Source organism: Helianthus annuus, chromosome 11, assembly GCF_002127325.2.
Source record: "Helianthus annuus cultivar XRQ/B chromosome 11, HanXRQr2.0-SUNRISE, whole genome shotgun sequence".
In the NCBI taxonomy this organism is placed as follows: Eukaryota; Viridiplantae; Streptophyta; class Magnoliopsida; order Asterales; family Asteraceae; genus Helianthus; species Helianthus annuus.
In genome coordinates this window covers 9186464-9194244 of record NC_035443.2, presented here as the reverse complement: position 1 = coordinate 9194244, position 7781 = coordinate 9186464, and positions in this window count along the sequence as shown.

Sequence of the window (7781 nt, the reverse complement as noted above, 5' to 3'; positions counted from 1 at the left end):
GAAAAGTCGTATAAACGGGCTGTTAATCAATGAAGAGTGGTGCACCGACCCCACACTAGTAAAACAGGAAATTCGCTCCTTCTTTGAAAATAAATTTTCGGAACCAATCAACCAAAGACCAAGTTTCACATGCCACCACTTAAAAAGTCTCTCGAATGAACAAGGAACTTCTCTAATTTCTCCATTTACGTTTGAGGAGGTAAAGCAAGCTGTCTGGGATTGTGGTGGCGACAAAGCACCCGGCCCCGATGGTTTCAACTTCACCTTCATCAAGCACTTCTGGGATCTACTCGGAGAAGACTTCTTTAGCATCATGACAAGATTTCACTCTTCGGGTACTATTTCCAAAGGATGTAGTTCATCTTTTATTACTCTCATCCCCAAAGTCGAAGATCCAACAAGCTTAAACGACTTCCGGCCCATCAGCCTTATTGGATGTATCAGCAAGGTCATCTCTAAGGTGCACGCCAATCGACTGAAACGGGTTATAAAATCGGTTATTTCGGAAGAACAATCAGCATATCTTTCGGACAGAAACATACTAGACGGGCCGCTAATCACAAACGAGATCATTTCATGGGTCAATAATCGGAAATTGAAAGCCTTCTTTTTCAAAATTGATTTTGAGAAGGCTTTTGACACCATTAGTTGGAACTTTATCGACGCGGTCCTTCAGCAAATGAACTTCCCCGATTTATGGCGACTTTGGATTAAAGGAATCTTTGCCTCCTCTCGAGCCTCGGTCCTTGTCAACGGCTCCCCGACAACGGAATTCTCATGCTTTAGGGGCGTCCGACAAGGAGATCCTCTCTCCCCCTTCATATTCATCCTTGCCATGGAAGCCTTCTCTAGCTTTATGACAAGTGCATCTGAGGCGGGTCTTATAAAAGGTATCCAACTTCCGAACGATGGCCCCAACATATCACATCTCATCTTCGCGGATGATGTGATGCTACTTGGTACTTGGGAAGACGAAAGCGTCATTAACATCAATCGGCTCATGAGATGCTTCTTTCTAATCTCGGGTTTAAAGATAAATCTTCATAAATCATGTCTCTATGGTATTGGCACGACACCCGCTGAAAATAATTATATGTCTACTCTACTCGGGTGCAACCATGGCTCATTACCCTTCGTGTATCTTGGGCTCAAGGTAGGTGGAAATATGAATAGATACCACAACTGGCTTCCCGTCATTGAAACTTTTCAAAATAGGTTCTCGCTTTGGAAAGCAACTACCTTATCTATTGGGGGCAGACTAACCCTTATTAAATCTGTTCTTGACTCGCTACCATTATACTACTTTGCACTATATCAAGCTCCAGGGAACGTAATAGACAAGCTTGAGAAACTTAGAAGGAGGTTCTTATGGGGCGGCACAGATGTTCGCAGTAAAATGCATTGGGTAAAGTGGGAAATTGTCACGAAACCAGTCTCAATGGGGGGTCTCGGCCTTAACTCACTTCGAGATGCAAACCACAGTCTTTTGACAAAGTGGGCTTGGCGCTTCAAATCGGAATCTGAGAGACTTTGGAGGAAAGTTGTAATGGCCATCCACTACAATCCGAAACATGGAAACTTTCTGCCTATAAGGAAGGGTTTATCGGGCGTTTGGCAAAACATCGTAAAAAAAGAGTACCTTCTCAACAGTAAAAACATTCATCTCTGCAATCTCATTGTAAGCAACATCGGGAATGGCTGGAATACTCAATTTTGGACCGATTCGTGGGTCACTGGACTACCGCTTAAATCGAGATTTTCAGCACTCTTTGGGCTGGAAAAACTTAAAGGTTGCAGTGTGCGAGACAGGCTGGATGTGGGCGAAAACGGGCTGGTAAATGGGCCTAGATGGAATTGGGCTCGGGAACCATCTTCGGACCAGGAGCTAGCGGAATTGGCTGAATTAAATGTAATCATCTCTCAAGTTAACATAACTGATTCTTCGGATACATGGGGCTGGACGACTGAACATGCAAACGAATTCTCGATAAAAGAAATTAAAACAATGCTTCAGAACAATAATACATCAGGTAACCTGGATAGATTCGAATGGAACCGATGGGTTCCTCGCAAAGTCAACATCTTCGGGTGGAGAATGAACCTTGATCGCTTACCTACCAAGGCAGCCTTAGCTCGCAGGAACATCACCATGGATTCGGTCACCTGTCCGTTATGCTGTGAAAGGGATGAAACGGCCGAGCACATTTTTGGATCATGTTATGTCAGTTCCGTGATATGGCATTTGGTGTCCAGATGGCTCTCTATCCCACCAATTTATGCTTTCACTATATCGGATCTCCTTCAGGTGCACAAGCACTCAACCAAGACGTCCAGGACAAAGAATATGATACACGCTATTATCTTAACAACATGTTGGCATCTATGGAATCTACGAAACGAAGTGATTTTCTCGGGCAGAAGAGTGGATATATCAAGACTATTGGCGGATATAAAGGCTAAGAGCTTTCTTTGGGTCAAACATAGAGAAAAATAAGTGATTTAGAGTGGGCAAAGTGGTGCAATTTCAACTTCTTGTAATTTTTTATTGTCTGTATCTTTTGCTAGCCTCTTGCTAGTTGGTTTTCTAATAAAATCTGCTGTTCAAAAAAAAAAGTTGAAGGTTGTAGAGTGGGCATTAATTATTGCTTAATGATTAATGATGAGTTTTTTTTTTTTTTTTTTTTTTTATTTCTTACAATATTGAATCCACATTACTTTTTTTTAATATTGTGGGTCAAGTTTTAATATTATTATATTATAAAAGAAATAAACAAGTTAGAATGGTTATAACAGCCAAAAAAATAAATAAAAATATACCTCGTTAGTTCACGTTGTTGGGTTTTCCTGTTTTACGTGCTCAAAGAATAAGAAGATAACATAACGTGTTCAGAAATTTATATAAAAAATATGGTTGAACATATATATATAAAATAAATTATGAAAATAATTTTTTTATAGTTATGCAACTTATACTGATAATTACGCAACCTATAATAATAATTACGCAAGCCATGAGAACATTCGAGATTATGCAGGATTATACACGAAAGATCCTTTTTCATTACGTACACACATATTACACAACTTATAATGATAATTAAGCAACTGACATGATAATAACGCAACCTATTTATAATTAAGTATATACATAATCATGGTTGCAAAAGTCGTTAGGCGCTCCCTAGTCGGTCGACCAGGGAGTTGAGAGTACTTGGCCTACGCGGAGAGTACTCGGACATGTTAAATTGTAAAGAAATTAGTTTTTGAAAATTAAATATAATTCAAATAACATAAATTTACTAATATTTATAACAAAATATGTGAAAATGATATTCATTCTTTAATTCTTTAATATGATAGGCATAGAAATTATGTTTTATTTTTTTAAAGTCAAACTTGACCCTCGTTAACCTACTAGATCCAATTCTTGCCAAGTTTGACCGCGTTTGATCGATTCCGAGTAATTAGGCGGACTTAAAGAAAGTCGCAGTGGCAACCTACCTTGTAGCGACTACTCGAAGAGTACTCGGGCTTAGAGACATTGTTTTACAACCATGTACATAATTAAACATGATATACACACCGCGCATTGATTTTGAAAAGTGTCTGAAAAAAGTTAGCAAGTCTATTCTCAAATTAAAGAGAATAAAATGGTCGATTTTGAAGTTTTTTATTTTATTTTTAAAATATTAACATACTAGGTTAGAACCCCGTATATTACATTATTACATGGGTTGAATAAATAAATATTATCGTAAACAAATAGTTTTAAGAATTAAAATATCGTTAATTTGTTGCTTATAATTATTATTTGGGCTGCAAACGAACCGAACGAACACGAGCAAGACCTTGTTCGTGTTCGTTGATCGGAATGTCGCGCTCCGGTCAAAGATAAGATTTATAAGCCCAATTACCCTTAACAAATAGTTAGTGGTAGCAAGGGGTCGAACCACGAAGAGTATGTGGTTTGTGTGTGGATTCGATTGAATTAGAACAATTGTCACAGATTATGAAGCTTGCCAGATATTTTTGTAGTTTTGTTTAACTGAAAGATGTGAACTTGAACTAATAGAATTGATTTAATTAATTAACAACTAATGATTGACGATTGAAAGAAAATTGATTAGTAAACAATAATAAGAAAGAGGGTTCACACCCGGTTTCGGTAATTGCCAACCTAGGGTTTCTACAAGTTTTTAGATCCAACTCAATTGCATATGATTAGCGGATTTAGTGTACCGTGACTTAGGTGCTAATAACTATCAACGCTTTGAAAAACGGACAAGAATGCACTTTGTAATCAACACAAGTAAAACCTAACCAAGACAATGCATACTACACATAACCATTTCGTAAAGTCATAACTTTTAACATCGTTCGACAATTTACGAATACGAAACAAATGCAAACTATTGTTAAAGGTTTCAAAAATCAAACACAATTTGTCACAAAGTTGAAGCAAGAAACAATTCGAAACCCTAAATTAAACAACTACCTACACCGGGGTGAAACCAAGGTGTTTAGCCGCTCATGGTTGAAGAAGCTTGAACACCGGATGCTTGGAACTTGAAGGAAGTCATCTTGAAGCTTGAATGATGGAGAATTGATGAATGATAAAGGTTTGGTGAAGGATGATGGTGGAAGGATTGATGGTATGGAGAAATAGGGTTTAGGATGAATTGGGGATTGTGTATGATTGATGATGATCTTCGGGTGATGTTGTGATGGTAGATGGATTAGAGATTGATTGATAGATGGTTTTAGGCTCCAAGATAGGTTTGAACTCCAAACAAAGTGTAACCTACGAATTCAATGGCCTCCCACCAATCAAAATCGTTTCCAAACAACTAAGGACCATATTTTCGCGTTCCTGTAATCCCCTGCCCGTCGTCGACGGGTTCCCAATAATTGAAATGTGGCCGACGGCCTATTGGTCTGTCTACGGAAACATTTGGCTGACGGGTGATTTAAGGGGGCGTCGCCGACATCCCATGACCCGTCGGCGACGGGCTCTCCTTCTCCGTTTTTCCAAATCTCACTTCTTGCATTCCCGATTGATCCGTAACGCGTCTCGGTGCTCCGGTTTTCGACCCAGTGACTCGTAAAGCTCTCGAAAAGCTCCTTAAACTTCATCAAACCTGCAAAATACATTTTTGATTAAAAGTAGGCTATCCGAAATTAAAACTTATGTAAAAACATCGAGTTATGCAATAACGAACACCGGTTTTCAACCACGTATCATTCGTTTGTTAAGAAATATATATGTACGCGAACCGTTCACGAACACTTAAGTTCGTGTTCGTTTGTTAAGGAAATGAACTTGTTCGTGTTCGTTTGTGTTTGTTTGTTAATTTTAGGCAACGAACGTTGACGAACACAAATGAGCACAAACTAATGTTCGTGAACACAAATGGAAACAAACAAACACAAACAATCGTTCATGAACAGAATATATAATACACGGACACTTATTAGATATATAATTTGTCGGAATTTTGAAGTATTTAAATATAATATAAAAACTAAAAACACAAATGAACTATCGAACACAAACGAACATGTTACCGAACGTTCACGAACATAAATGAACGAACGGCCTCTGTTCATGTTTGTTCATTTAACTAAACGAACGAAATTTCCTGTTCGTGTTCGTTTGTTTAATAAACGAACGAACACAAACGAACTTCCCGCCGAACGGTTCACGAACTGTTCGCCGAACGTTTGGTTCGTTTGCAGCCCTAATTATTATGAGATCGATAAATAAATAAGTAGATTAGTATTTTGTTACTAAGATATAAGTGATTGATACGTAACATCCTTTGGAAACCCGTATATTACAAAGGTTGAATAAAAAAAGAAAAACATAAATTATAAACTCTTTTAATTAATTATTACACGTGTATTACAAACCCGTGTATTGCACCGGGTTGACAAAATTTGGCATCGTTAATTAGTTAATTATTAAAAAAGATAATTTTTTAATTAATTATTAAAAATTAGTTTTTTAAATTGTAATATATGACTAACCTATTGCGCTGTATTACAATTAATAACATACTTCAATTAAACATATTCATTGCTCATTGTGTTATACTGATACGTTAGTATTTGTGCATAAATATTATAAATATGTAAATTAACTTTCGGTTACTACATAAACCCGTTTAATGATTTGTAACTAATTAAACTTTTTAAGCTTTTTAACTAATTAATTATTTGGAATCATTTATTGATTAATTTTATTATTATTAATAAAGATAAATGATATTCATATATTAGTTAACTGTTAAAAAAGTTAAAAATAATATAATATTTTTTTAGATTGAGAGAGAGAATGCAATGTGACATTAATTAGAATCTTTTATTAGAATTTAGATTAGAAGATTAGATTTAGTTATGTAAATATAGATATAGATAGATAGATATAAATATAGATAAATATAAATAGATATTGATGTTTTATTTAGATAATGATATAATAATTAACTTTAGATATATATATATATATATAGAGTATTATATCTACTTAATTAATTTTCTATCTAATTAACTTATTATTTTTTTATAAGTATGAAATTTTTGTATTCAAATAAAATAACTTAATTATATAAAGTTTTTCGTTTTGAAAATTGTTCAATAGTTCACCGATAAATCAATAGAGCTGTCGGATGGCGGTTGAGGAGTCGTCCTTGGACATAACCCAAGCAAGATAGGTTTATACGTGAAATTCTTTGTCGTTAAAAAAATTAGTTGTCAAACAAGACTTTTCCCTTAGCTGTCAAAAGCTTACTTGTCACTTGTCTTTATTCCTTCTCAGCTCAGTATTTCTTAGTTCAATTCTCTCACCGCTGGGAACATCTTTTCCCCCATTTGCATCTTCAGTTCTGCCATAGCTTCGCCTACGGTATCGTGAGATCAACCACCACAATTTTCGTACGCACGATAATTATTGTCCTTGGTGGCGGTTTCACAAATTATTTAAACTATGGGGTATGGGGCTTGGGTTGGGGCGTGGGTTGGCTGAAAACGCCCAAGCCACCACCGCGGGGGCTTGGGTTGGGGCGTGGGTTTGGGCGTGGCCCCTTGGGGCGGGAGTTTTAAGCCGGGCGTGGGGCGGGCTAGTGGTCCTATGTGGCGGGCTCCTATTTGCTTGGTGGCCATGTGTATTTTTTTTTAAGTTTTTGTAATTTTTTTTAATAAACTGTCAAGCCACGCCCCAACCCAAGCCCCGCCATACCCCATCCAAAGTGGGTTTGAGAATTGAGTTTTGAAATTACACATGTCAACCCCTGCCCCACCCATGCCCCAAACCCCCGCCCCACCATACCTCACGTGTAAGATTAAATATGTTATGTTTAATACTTAATCTAGTAGCCATTATAATCATTTACATAATATAGATCAAATTATATAATAACCTATTAAATAATTAGTTGGTAATTGTTGATGGACCATATTACCATTATTAACTAATTAGGTTTCCTCCTGGGTACTTATATAAGGAGACTAATGTAGAGGTTAAAGGGTTACACAGTTACACAATTAGACATACCCTATTAGCATAACATCATCATTCGACCTCCCTTTCCTACAACTGATTCCCTTGTCGGTTTTCTTAGTCACCATCATTAGTCAGCACCCTAAGGAGGAACCAGATCACACTGACACATATGTCGAACACGTTGGGATCATCTCTGACTGGATTCTCCACTGCACTGTCTGCTGTAACAGGTATGTTTTCATGTTTTCCATCATGTTTAGAACAGAACTGATCCAACATG